Source organism: Helianthus annuus, chromosome 5, assembly GCF_002127325.2.
Source record: "Helianthus annuus cultivar XRQ/B chromosome 5, HanXRQr2.0-SUNRISE, whole genome shotgun sequence".
NCBI classification, from domain to species: Eukaryota; Viridiplantae; Streptophyta; class Magnoliopsida; order Asterales; family Asteraceae; genus Helianthus; species Helianthus annuus.
In genome coordinates this window covers 172,860,136-172,874,865 of record NC_035437.2, presented here as the reverse complement: position 1 = coordinate 172,874,865, position 14,730 = coordinate 172,860,136, and the positions used below count along the sequence as shown (strand labels likewise).

Genomic DNA, 14,730 nt, shown 5'->3' with positions numbered 1-14,730 from the left:
CATTACTATCATTACTTCCGATTGCCTTTAAGCTCATAGGAGGGGTTGATATATTACCATACGCATACTATAATCATTCAAGGACTTATTATTACAACTAGAATCACTCTTCTTAAACTTAATTATCCGTACTTAAATCACAAAGACTAAGCATTATTTCTATGGTTACTATTGTTATTTATGCCATGCGTATCTTTTCTACAATGTCTTGTTCAAATGAACATGGCCAACAAGCCGAGCATCAAAGTTAGCATTTCTTAACGATACTTTTCGTCTCTTGTATTCTATCAGAATTTCCACGGTTACGAGCATTCAAGTTCAATACCACCCGACGATCATTACAAACATTTTGAAATTTACCCCACATTTTTCATTACGGTTTGTACTTATACATTCTATTCTGACACACCCATCTCTAGTCGAGTCATAATCTCCTATTAAAATTTCACCCCTTTTTATACATACCTGACGGAAGTAAATTCCATTAATTCGTTATCCATACCTTGCGATGATCATTCCTTTCCGATAGTGATATTGCGTGTCCATTCATCAAGCTCACCTATGAGTATAAACTTAACAAGTCAACACATTAACTACCGAGTTCAAATGGCGATCGCCATCTGACCCGTATGAACCATTTATCCCTTCTACCATTCTTGTATGCAACACATTTGCATAAATATATTCATATATATATATATATATATATATGAAAATTTAAGCATAGTTTGAATCACATCACTTAAGAAACATTTACTTGTCTGGTTCGTAATTACTTACACCTTCGGATATTTTCACTCCTATCATACTTTTGTTCATTTGCTTTACGTTTACTTATATGACTTGTGTGACATAATTATGGTCAGACTATTGACTTCTTCTCAAGTAGACTAGCTTTAGTCGTTTAGACCCTAAATCCGTTTCGCGGATTCGAACACCTTACTCATACCTTTCGTACCTTTCATGTTTTGAATTCGTCTCACGAATTCAAATATTGCATTCACCTCTTTCATTCTTTGAAGCCGTCTCGCGGATTCAATCATTTCGTTCATGCCTTTCATTCCTTGAATCCGTCTCGTGGATTCAAGCATTGCATTCGCATATTTCATTCCTTGAATCCGTCTCGCGGATCCAAGCATTGCATTCGCATATTTCATGCCTTGAATCCGTCTCGCGGATTCAAGCATTGCATTCGCATATTTCATTCCTTGAATCCGTCTCGCGGATCCAAGCATTGCATTCGCATTTTTCATTCCTTGAATCCGTCTCGCGGATCCAAGCATTGCATTCGCATATTTCATTCCTTGAATCCGTCTCGCGGATCCAAGCATTGCATTCGCATATTTCATTCCTTGAATCCGTCTCGCGGATTCAAGCATTGCATTCGCATATTTCATTCCTACAAAGTACTCTCAGTCCCCCGAGAGTCTTACTACCCATTTCACCCACACGCCTAGCTGCTACCAAACTCTATCGGACATACCTGTAATAATTATCACGGTCTCACGAACGTCATACGCTTCTTGTGTACTGGCCAGGTACACATTCCACGTACTAGATTCGTGCCTTCGCGTAATTGCCACCTTATGTCCGAAGAATTTAGTTTCGGCTCGTGTAACCTTTTCAGAACTTATTTATCATGTCGTTATTATATTTTGCTAAAAATTTTCTTTCACTTGCTTAATTATACCATTTCATATGCCCACACGTTAGGTTTACGTACCTGGGGTCAATTCGCCTTATTACTTGCCTTGATGTCGGTCCTAGACCGCATCCACGGATCATCCCTTCCAAACAATTGCGCTTATCCTTCACATAACATACTATTAGTTTCCTTCGAATACATAATCTAATACATACTTACATTCGCTTTTGCATTTAGGCTTCGATCGAGTCTTGGATTGCACGGGTTCTTGGTCACGAGAGCACACCGGTTTGAGTTCAAGTATTTACCTCCTGTTACTTGATTCTCTCAAACCAGGGCTCTGATACCAACTTGTTACGCCCTAACACGTTTAACCTTAAAAATGACGCAGCGGAAAAAGAGCTTTAAAATTTCTTTCCTTATTAACGACATTACTTTCACGAAGGTTCCAAATTCTAAAAAATGTTAAACGTTCTATAAAAGAATTCACAACATTCATACTAAAATTTAGATTCCTAGACATTATATACTTCAACTATGTGACCGATCCATCCGTACAATCCTTGCTCTTGACTCGATCTACGTCCGCTTCACTTCCTTAGCAGCAGAAGAAGTCCGTGTAGTACCTGTGGGTATCACATACAACTTAGCCATTAGTCGATGACAACATCATATAACATTAATCTCAAATAATTAAAGATTGAATAACGTTCGATAATGTAACTTGATCCATTCGAATAACCCTTCTCCTTCTCTTGTTCCAGATTCGGCTTAAATTTCATAAGAATCTGATGTACTCATTCCTGCATTACATACTGACCTCAAACGCATAATTAGTAACGTTAAAATTCTAACATATCAATTCATGCATACATACCTATGTACATACATAGTTACTTACATACATACATATATACATACATATATACTTACACATATACATACATACATGCTTACATACATACTTACATACATACATACATACAAGCTTTATACCTTTGTGTACATTCAATCCCATTTAATACATATGTACATACTTTCATATATGTATACTCTACATCTATTTACATACACCCGAAAACATACATGCAAACATAAACACATCTACACGTACATGCTTACATACTTACATATAGTTATATAGTGGATATAACGTAGTTAGATAGCCTTCACACAAGTTTGGAGTTGAAGAATGCGAAAAATATGAAAGAACCAGCAATTGGCGCAAGAAGAAACCAATCTGGCGCCACCTTGTGCCAGTTCTGGCGCAATACAGAAGACATCAGTCAGGGGCGCAACCTTGTGCCAGGGGGGCGCAACCTTGCGCCTGGTTCAGACCTGCAACTTTCAGCATGACGAATTTTTACCATTTTGGTCATAACTTTCTCATTTCTTGTCCGTTTTACCCGATTCTTTTTCCTACGTGATCGTAATTTAATCCTCTATCACATGGACTTGAAATCCCACGTTCGGTTTAAGGAAATTCTTAACTTACGCGCTTTCAACTTAATAATCATTTTCTAATTATTCGGCCCGTTTATGTTTTCATCAAACCACTCATTTGTTTTAACCCAAAACATACATGAACATTATAACCATAATACTCTTATTTTATCCAGAGTTTCGTACTTGGGGTTTACGCACCCGATACCCGGTATTCATTAAACTCATTCATTCCATTTAAATCTACGATCAAACTTGTTACTAAAACCTCCACTTGCGCAAATGTATATCTATTAAACCAAACTCACATATGAGTCTTTTGACTATTAAACCACATCTCCGATTCCCGGATTGCGTACTTATGTGCAATTCTACCCATTAACCGGTTATACTACTATAGCCATTTCTTATACAACATTTCGATATAATCATAAGACCTCCTTTTGACCCGTTTGGTCTACTTAGAAAAATTCACCGATTTCATTCAACTAAATCCATATTTGACATTAACCATTATGTTTAATTAATTAAAATGCTACATTACTTAAACAAGCTAAGAAGTGATTACAGAATCACTTACCTTATGCATTCGTGCTCGTATCCGTTTTCTTGCCACTTCTTGACCCGTTAGCCTTCCGTGCTTGATTCCGTCTCGACATGATCCCTATACTTCCATGTCATCGAAATCACATTCATATTAGCATACGCAATTGTACATGTTAACGATCATATCGATCGCATAATTCACATTTAACTTTCATTTGTCACTTCTAACAAGCATAATACATGTAACCAAGTTCATGTCATTTCAAACTCATGTAATCTATCGTTTCATCGTATTAAACACACACACGTCTAACACGTCATTAGCCTAACTCATGACACATAATTATTCCTAAACCTTACAGTAACATTCATAAGTCGAACCATACCATTCGCATATTCGTTGACTTTTCAGAAAGTCAACAGTCAAGCATACAAATTTCCAACTCAAGAACATATGTCCATATTGATGTAGTGGACCATACTAACGACATCCCATGCATTTTGTAATCATATTCTTGCACACATACAACCATATAATTACTTACCTACGTACACACACATATACGTAATCCATTCCATTTATACTAGTATTTCTATAACTCCACAACTGACACTATAACACGTATTAAGCTAGCCTTATACTATTCCAACAATGATTCTTTTTAGGAATCTCATATGCTTCACATATACTTCTAGTTCACAACTAGCGGATCAAACAACCACATGGTGTGCATCACATCATTTAAACACATAGTACAAGCCACTAGTGCACCTTTCTACCCGGGCATAAAATCAACAAAATCTCCACATGGAATCAATCTAACACGTCTTCTTCATGTAGGTTTACTAACAAATACATTATTATCACGTTCTATATATAATTACCTATTACTTGCATACAATTTCGCAGATCATTTCCATCTAGACATTTCATCAAACACTTGGTGTGCGTACTACTTTCTAAGCCTAATGTACAAGTAGTTCATGCTATCCTTCATACTTATTACTTCTATTCATCAACACAAGTAAATTTCAAGCAAATTTCCATATCATACTCAATCTAAATAACAAGTATACGTTACATACTACAAAATACATCAGTTTGAACAAGAATTAGACATGAGTGATTCACCCATGTCGCCACCTTCACCACCAATGGTGGGTTTCATCTTCAAACATCAAATTACTCAAAATCCTTCATAACCCATGTTTTATATGGTGATTCTAAGACACATACATAATCAATTTCATTCAATTTCGTGGATTAAACATAACCCACTTCATACAAGATCACCAATTCTCAAATTTCAACTTACCAAGTGATTTATAGGGCTAGATGATGTAGAATCTTGATTCATGCAAGAGAGTTAAGGTTGGATTCTACCTCAATTCTTCAACATTCACCACCATGAGAAACCCTCATGTCTCCTTGCCTTGCATCGACACCAACATCAGACTTATGTCTGATGTTTGTGGTCTTCCCCCACTTAACCCAAACTTCATTCAAAATGTGCAAGATTAACCCTTGCACTTTGTTTAACTTATTTCTTTCATTATTTAGACTAGTATATATACAAACTAGGTTAACTAATCCTAGTTAGTCAAATCTAGTTAAGTTATTTCACACATAATTCTATTATATGCTATATTTATTAAATATTATATTTTTGGGGCGTTACAGTGCATAACTAAAGTGATTATCTCATTTCTGGCCAAAGCTGATTTGTCATGATTGCTTTGCACACATACTTAAATGATTACACTTCTGGCCAAAGCTGATTTGTCTTCGTTTAAGTAGAATTTTACTAAGTCTATTATTTTGATGTTAGTAATGGACATTATCACAGCTTCATAATTATAATGGTCATTATTTATGCCTGCCTTAGTGTAACAAGCCCATTAGATCACATTAGGATTTCTTCTTTTGTATCATAACTTGCTCATCTTATTTCCACTACCAGCACCCAATTGCGGGATTCCACCTTTGACTGGTGATAACTTTGCTGAATGGAAGGATGCCCTCATGCTTACTCTAGGATTGTTAGACTTTGATTATGCTCTAAGAGAGAATAAGCCAGCGGACCTTACCGCTACAAGTACTGCTGCTGAGCAGATAGTCCATGATAAATGGACTAGGTGTAACCGCATGTCTCTCATGTTCATGAAGCAATCCATTCATAACTCAATCAGAGGGGCCATTCCTGATTCTGAAAATGCTAAAACCTATCTGGCTTCTGTGGAGGATCAATTCAAGGGAACATCAAAAGCACACGCTAGCACTCTTATCCTCAAGCTGGTGACAACTAAGTATGATGGGAGGAGCGGCATTCGCGAACACATCATGATGATGCATGATATGGCCAATAAGCTGAAGGGCCTAGAGATGGAAATCAGTGATGGTTTTCTCGTTCACTTCATCATCACTTCGCTTCCTTCGTCCTATGAAGCTTTCAAGATCAATTACAACACTCAGAAGGACAAATGGACGATGAGTGAGCTGATCGCTATGTGCGTGCAGGAGGAAGAGCGTATGAAGATGGATCGCACCACTGATGTTGCTAACTTCACCACTTCCAGCTCAAAGAAGAGGAAGAACTCTTATCAAAGAAAGGATGCTTCTAAGGTTCAAAAGCCAAATCCAAATCCTAATACAAGTGCACCTTCCAGCTCTAAGAACTCCTTAGGCAAACCCTATTGCAAGTTCTGTAAGAAAACAGGACATAAGCAAAAGGAATGCCCTGACTTTAAGGAGTGGCTGGCTAAGAAAGGTAACGATTTTTTCATGATACTTGAGTCCTTTAATTTAAATGTTCCTGCTAATTCTTGGTGGTTTGATTCTGGTTCTATGGTTCATGTAACAAATTCACTTCAGGGATTCCTTACAATCCGGAAGCTGGGAAGAAACCAAAGAACACTTAAAGTTGGGGATGATCGGGAATTAGAAGTGAAGGCCATAGGAACATTACAATTATTTTTGAAAACTGGTTTATGTATTAAACTTTATGATACCTTATATGTTCCTGAGGTAACTCGGAACCTTGTATCAGGACCAAAGTTAGACATGGACGGTTTTGTCGTTTCTCATGGTCATCGCAAACTCTCTATTCTCTATGATTCCGTTGTTTATGGTACTGGCATTCTGGATGGTGGTCTCTATAGATTAGAACTAGATGATAATTTTTCCAAATCTTTGTTGTCATATAATATTAATGAATCACTCACAAAGATGGAAAAGAAACAAATTCGAGACTTAGAGACTTCATCTATGTTGTGGCATCAACGTTTAGGCCACATCTCAAGAGAACGATTAAATCGTCTCGTAAAGGATGAAGTCTTACCTCCTCTCGATTTCACTGATTTTGGAACATGTGTCAAATGTCTTAAAGGCAAAATGACATCAGCGAATAAGAAAGGTGCCACTAGGAGCTCTAATTTATTAGAACTCATTCACACTGACATTAGTGGTCCCTATCAAATCGCTGGCATCACAGGACATACTTCATTTATCACTTTCATTGATGATTATTCTCGTTACATGTACTTGTATCTTATAAAGGAAAAGTCTGAATCTCTTACAACTTTTAAAGATTATAAAGCTGAAGTTGAAAAGCAATTAGATCGTCAGATTAAAGTTGTGAGATCAGACAGAGGCGGTGAATATTATGGAAGACATACTGATGTGGGTCAAGCTCCCGGTCCATTTTATGAGTTTTGTAAGGGCCAGGGGATTGTGAACCAATACACCATGCCTGGTACACCTCAGCAGAATGGTGTCGCTGAACGAAGAAATCGTACCCTTATGAACATGGTGCGCAGTATGTTAGCCAACACTAATTTACCATTATTCCTCTGGACTGAAGCGTTAAAAGCAGCTGTTCATATACTCAATAGAGTTCCTTCTAAGTCTGTCCCTAAAACTCCTTATGAACTTTGGACAGGAAGGAAACCGAGTCTTAAATATATGAAAGTATGGGGCTGCATTGCTGAAGCAAAATTATATAATCCTTTCCTAAGGAAACTTGACCCTAAAACAGTTACCTGCTTCTTTATCGGGTATCCTGATCATTCAAAGGGTTATCGTTTCTATTGTCCTTCCCATGTCACCCGTATTGTTGAAACCAAGCGTGCTGCGTTCCTGGAGGATTTCAAGGTCAGTGGGAGCAGTACCAACCCTTACGAAGAATTGCAAGAAGTACAAGACGCGGGGGGGAGAGACTCGTCGCTTACCATTACTCCGTTTACTCCTCTTGTACCCCATGCAACTGCACCTGTAGCCACTGCACAAACTCCATCTCCACAACCAGAACCCATCATGCCTCATAACGAAGGCACATCAAACGCTCAAAACCAAGACAACGCTCAACCCGAAAATCAGCTCAGGAGGTCATCTAGGCAAAAACGGCCTACTAATTGGGATGATTATATTACCTACCTGACTGAAATGGATGCTGGAAAGCTCAATGATCCTATCTCTTATAATGAAGCCATTAGCAGTGATCAGTCTTCTGAATGGAACAAAGCAATGATTGATGAGCTTGAATCCATGAAGAAAAATGACGTTTGGGATTTGGTAGAATTACCCAACGGTGTCAAACCTGTAGGTTGTAAATGGGTGTTCAAAACAAAACTAGATCCGAATGGGAACGTTGAACGCTATAAAGCGAGATTGGTTGCAAAGGGCTACACTCAGAAAGAGGGAATTGATTATCAAGAGACGTTTTCACCTGTCTCTCGTAAAGATTCATTAAGGATCGTTATGGCCCTAGTAGCTCATTTTGATTTAGAGCTGCATCAGATGGACGTCAAAACTGCTTTCCTTAACGGAGACTTAGACGAAGATGTTTACATGAAACAACCTGAAGGCTTCAAACCTGAAGGTCAGGAGCATCTAGTCTGTAAGTTGAAGAAATCCATTTATGGGTTAAAACAAGCATCACGTCAATGGTATCTCAAGTTTGATGAAGTCATGAAGAGACAAGGTTTTATGAAGAATCAAGTGGATCAATGCACCTACCTCAAGATGAGTGGGAGTAATTTTACTATACTTGTCCTTTACGTAGATGATATTCTATTGGCAAGTAATAGTTTAGACATGTTGCATGAGTCGAAGCGGTTACTCTCGCATAACTTCGACATGAAGGATCTCGGAGATGCTTCTTACGTCATTGGCATCGAAATTCACCGAGATAGACACAAAGGGATCTTAGGATTGTCTCAAAAGACTTACATAGATCGTGTCCTTACACGTTACAACATGCAACAGTGCAAACCCTCCGTCGCTCCAGTAGTTAAGGGAGATGTTTTCGGTTCATTCCAGTGTCCGACAACAGAGGTTGAAAAGGAGCAAATGAGCCAGATACCTTACGCGTCAGTAGTCGGGAGCCTGATGTATGCTCAAGTCTGTACTCGCCCAGATATCGCTTATATTGCTGGAATGCTAGGCCGTTATCAGACTAATCCTGGCCTAGATCACTGGAAAGCAGCTAAGAAGGTCCTCAGATATCTGCAAGGGACGAAAGACTATAAACTGACTTATAGAAGAAGTGATCACTTAGAAGTGGTAGGTTATTCTGATTCTGACTTTGCAAAATGCAAAGATGACAAGAAATCCACTTCGGGCTACATCTTTATGTTAGCAGGCGGACCTATCTCATGGAAGAGTCATAAACAACAGTTAACTACAACTTCCACAATGATGGCAGAATACATTGCTGTTTACAACGCAACCTGTCATGGAATGTTGCTTAGAAATCTGATCACTGGACTCAAAATCGTTAATTCCATTTCTAGACCATTGAAGCTTTACTGTGATAACTCAGCTGCCGTTAGTTTCTCGAACAGTAACAGTTCGACTGGAGCTGGTTTATATCTCGATACAAAGTACTTGTTCGTACGTGAACGGGTTGAGGAAAATAATCTTTGTATAGAGTATATTAGTACTAAAGATATGCTAGCGGATCCGATGACTAAAGGTCTCCCACCTAAAGTTTTCGAAGAACATGTATTGAATATGGGACTTACTAAAGACCTTATTTAATGGCATATTGTACTAGCTTATGTTTTAATTAATAAAATTTCCTCAGTTTGATTTTGTATGTCTCTAACATATGTTCTGCCGGTGTAATGACATATAGACAAATATAAATACAAATCAGACGCTAAAGGGCTTATACATATTTTGATCGTAACTGTTAGGTTTTAAATTGAGGCTATAGTATGACTAATGGGGGTCCTGAGTCGAATGATGATTCAACGGCTGTATTTCTCTGCTATAGTTCTTGGTTTAAAGCTAAAATGAGTGTTAACTCCTGGCCAGGCTTACCTAATACTCATGATAAATGATTACTTGGCTAAGTGGGAGAATGTGAGATTAAATATATAAATGTAATATTTAATCTTGTAGCCTATATAATCATTTATATTATATTAGATCAAAATATATTTATTAACCTATTAATAGTTAGTTGGTAATTGTTGATGGACCATATTACCCTTATTAACTAATTGGGTTTCCTCTTGGGTGTATAAATAAGGGGCTTATTAGAGAGTTAAAGGGTTACACAGTTACACACATTACACAATCACAACCCTCATAACATCAAAGAATTCGGCTCTCTCCCCATAACCGATTCTCACCCTAGTTTCGGTTTCATCACCATCATAACTTACACCCTAAGGAGGAACCAGATCATCCTAACAATCATGACTAACTCGATGGCTGCATCCCTGACTGGATTCTCTGCTGGGTTATCTGCTGTAACAGGTATTATTCATGTTTTCCATTATGTTTAAACAGAACTGATCCAACATTAAAGGCCTAAAACCTCACTTAGCTACTTCTAGAAAAGGTTCAAACAACCTACAAAGTGTTGAGACCAATCCAAGTCTTCAATCCTCAATATTGTAAGGCTTGTGTTTTGGTAAAGTGTGAACTATGAAATCTTTGGCTTTCCAACAATGTTCCACTACCTCACTTGATTGATTTGTTAGATTATCTTCATATTACCAGATCTCAAAACAATTTCCAAACAAGCGGATAAGGCTACACCACATCCCCAAACACTTTCCATGTTTGGGATGCACGCATCTAGCTAGTTCACTTGGTTGTTTTTAGATCTAGTAGTTTATGTTCCTATGTTCCATGACCATCCGAATCATCCTTGTGATGATTTGTGTATTGGTAAACATTCGGGTTAATGGATTCTTCCAACCCATGCATGATCATACTTGACTAGCCTAACGTTCGGACTACTAAGAAACTATATAAAATATAAATATATATACACACACACACAAAAATCTATGAATTAAACGAACCTAAAACACTAACCAAGCCATGGTTAGATGTCAAGGGGAGCATGGTTAAAATATCTTGATGTGAACCCCTCATAATTTTGGACTTCCAATACGCAAACTTACACCTATGAAGAACACTACAATATGGTGTCCAAATTTGGGAATTTCGTCAAGACGAGTTTTATGTATTTTGATACTAAGTAATCATTTTGCATTCCGATTCCAAACTCCGTCGAACTCATACGCTCGTTTATCCTTGTAGGATAACTCGGCGGTCTTGTTCAAACTCTTAATGCATCAACTCACGCACGCGGGATTTACTACGCAAACGATGAGTATACTCGATCCCATTTACCGTTTTACACACTTTGGGTGCAACATGTATACAATATCATAAACTACACACTCACGATTAAACTTGTTTATACACATGCTCTATCCGTTAAAACATGATACTTGTTATATTTTTGTTACTACATGCCATGCTTATACTTGGGGGGGGGGGATATTCCACGGTCCTCCCAACCGCCGAGGTGATCCCACCTCGCAGACCGCCACCCAGCAAGCCTGAGTCTGGGGGTAAATCCGCTACCGTAGGGGCATTGGGAACGAGCAAGACTCGAACCCGCCACCTCCGGGTTAGAATGCGGGCTGGTGGCTATTTTATGTTCTATAAACTCATTAACTTTGCAAGCATACCTTGACAATTATAGCGCTATAGGATTAACGCATCGCCCGTATTCTTATGGTATTGTTACTTAAACTATGTTACGGCCTTGTCGTTTCGGTGACAAGGATAGCACGATTGCGGTATACTTTGGTTGACTTATAGTTAACACATGCTAGTATGTTAAATAACAATGTATGCAAATTGCCATGTTAGATATGAGACAACTTTTAGACACTATTATGCTATGTATACAAACTTGTATACTCGCCAATTTTTGTTGATTTTATTTTAATATATGTTGCATGAAACTAGTTGATGATGATCGAAGAATGTACTTAGGATGGATTAGAAACACAACCTAAATTTTAAACTTATGTATTTGTTTCAAGTTGTTATGCTTAATTGCCTTATGTTGTACTTCCTATTTTCAAGCCAATGTATTTTCCCGTTTAGTATGAATGAAATTCTTAATTATTGTCACAATTAGAAAGTTATAAAGTCTCAAGCAATCATGTTTTCGTCTCACTCTGATGTTTCCATCATCTGTTGATGTGTGACATTATCAATGTCTTTGATCTCTTCGAACCATACGAAAGCAAAAATGTTTTCCCTGGCATCCCTATTCTTTGGCATGTAGGCGTCCAGGATGAAGCCTTAGGTAATGTTTGGTAACGTTTATATTATTATTCATACTAATATTAATATATATATCAAAAAATTTATTATTAATATTTTTACCATTAACATATTATTATTGTTATTATTATCATTGAAGCAATTATATTTTTGTCGTTTTTAATACAATTGTGTTTCGTTACTTCGTCTTTTAAATTGTATAAAGTAATGATTCATTCTATTCACATATGAGTAATCAAACATCACATTGGAATGGAATGATCTATTTTTATTCCGTTGTCCATTCCATTACCTAGTCCATTCCATTCTCCCATCCATTCCATTACCCTATACCAAACAAACCCTTACAGATTGCACTCCAACCATATATATGTGCTATTTATCTCTTTCGTGAGGTTTGATAGGTAGAAAGTTATGGCCTCCCTCTCCCCTTCCTTCTTCTTCTAGGATTTCCCACGGTAAACCTTCCATTCTTTTTCTTCTTTGTCTTCGTCTCTTGTCATCTTCTGGGGTTTCTTTCTCCACACTGTCGGTCGTTTCTCTCTCCACACCCTTCTCCTCATCTCTTGATTTTTACCTGATATTTTGTACTTTTACCTAAGTTTGGCGAATGGCTAAATACAATCACCATATTATTCAATGATGACTTGTAAAGAAATTGAGTTAAATAAATACATGAAAAACATATTTTTACCTAAACAAATATGCTTGATGAAAAAGATTTTATAACCTTGCTTGATAGGTTTATAATCAACATATAAATTATCAAATGAATATAAGTAGAAAGAAATAAGAATAAAATAAAGTAAGATTTTTTACAGGTATTTTAAACGAAAAATAATGGTGACCATGAGGTCGAACCGGCTCTCTTTGTTTTAGAACCAAAGGTGTAACCAAGTGTGCTATACACCTGTTTGGTTTTATAAACGAAATGCCATTTATTTAATCTATACTATTATAAAAAGGAGAAGTTATGTACACACATGTAATTTTACATGGCGTCCATCATTTTATGCAATATGTACATGTAAACACAACACACTTAAAAAGGATAGAATAGTAAATAGTATTAATTTTTAAGACACTAGAGGGGTAAGATGGTAAATTTATCATCCTCCTTTGCAATTTAAAAGCAAATTCCATATTTGCCCTTGTTAACAACTGAGAAGCCCAGCTATTGAATGCCATTTGATCGGTTTATTCATAAGATGAAGCGAACAGACACCTCCAGAATTGAAAACCCTACATTTATGTCAGGCGTTACATCTTCGTATGCTAAGCAAATCGACGCTTGAGAGAAGGATAAACTGAGCTCATCATCTTCAACATTTGAAAATTTTCCGTCATTTGTAAGACGCCAAAACCCACTCTCCATACTTGCAGCTAAAAATCAATTCCATATGAAATTTAAAGTTCAACCGTTAATCGATTTCACAGTGTGAATTATAAGGAAGATGAAGATGAAGATGATGGTGGCCATCAAGCGAGTAATTGAACACGCTCATCAAAATCCGAGTTAAATCCGAGTTACTATAAATTTGGTGTCAAAGAATTTATGTTTAATTTGCTTGTGGAGAAAGTGGAAATAGTTCATGAATTGCAGTTAAGGTGTTCGATGAATTGCCTCCTTGACTGTTAATGTGTTTTATAGCACTGTAATAGGAAGCTGATTGATCCCTTTTGTTGGTTGAATGTTGAAGGGAATTTTCAGTTACTGACATCATTATAATTCTTGAAGATTTCATTCTTTGACCAACATATTTTTTTTATTAAAGATTAAATTGACAGACTTGTATTTAGTTTCTTACTCATTACATCCTGACCCTGTTGTTAAGTGTGTGATAATTTGTTTTTTTTTTACTATTATAAGTAACTTGTATGAATCCTATGTGTGACTTGTATGAACACCAATTTTAGAAGTTACTGCTGATGCAGGGGTGTCAATGTGTTATTTTTATCAAAAACTAATATTGGTTTTATTTTTTCTTCGTATTGCAGGACCAACATCTTTCCTGTTTACTGGATACCTATACGTCGGTATCTTCATGATCGCTTTTGCGGTATTAATCTTCGTCTTTTTGGGATCCGTTGAGGGATTCAGTACCAGTTACCAGCAATGCACATACGACACCACCAAAATGTGCAAACCTGCCCCATTCACCGCAGTCTTCAGCACGGTATCATTCATCCTCGGGGCCATAACTTCCGTTATATCCGGTTTTCTCGGGATGAAAATTGCCACATACGCAAATGCTAGAACTACCCTTGAGGCAAGAAAAGGTGTCGGAAATGTCTGTGGTGTGAGGGTGAAAGGAGAAGAGTCAGTTCTGACTGGACTTACTCTGTTTTCTGGACCATTCGACCTCACCCGTATATTACTTTCGTAATCATATCAAACCATTATGTTGTTATATGTTGATCTTTACTCAAAAGGGTGTTGTTTTCTGTGATTTTTCAGATGAGTTAGAGGTGGTAATGGCTGCAAAGTTGGCGA

At 37.2% G+C, this 14,730-nt stretch overlaps 1 long non-coding RNA gene across 1 annotated transcript; it reads right to left on the bottom strand.

The window, feature by feature from the left end:
* Positions 1–2,798: 2,798 nt before the first annotated feature.
* LOC118492417 lies at positions 2,799–5,137 on the bottom strand. Its single transcript, XR_004893631.1, has 3 exons — positions 4,951–5,137; positions 3,669–3,752; positions 2,799–2,983 (listed from the first exon to the last, which is right to left on the bottom strand). It is a non-coding gene; the product is annotated as an uncharacterized LOC118492417 (long non-coding RNA).
* Between the last annotated feature and the right edge of the window lie 9,593 nt (positions 5,138–14,730).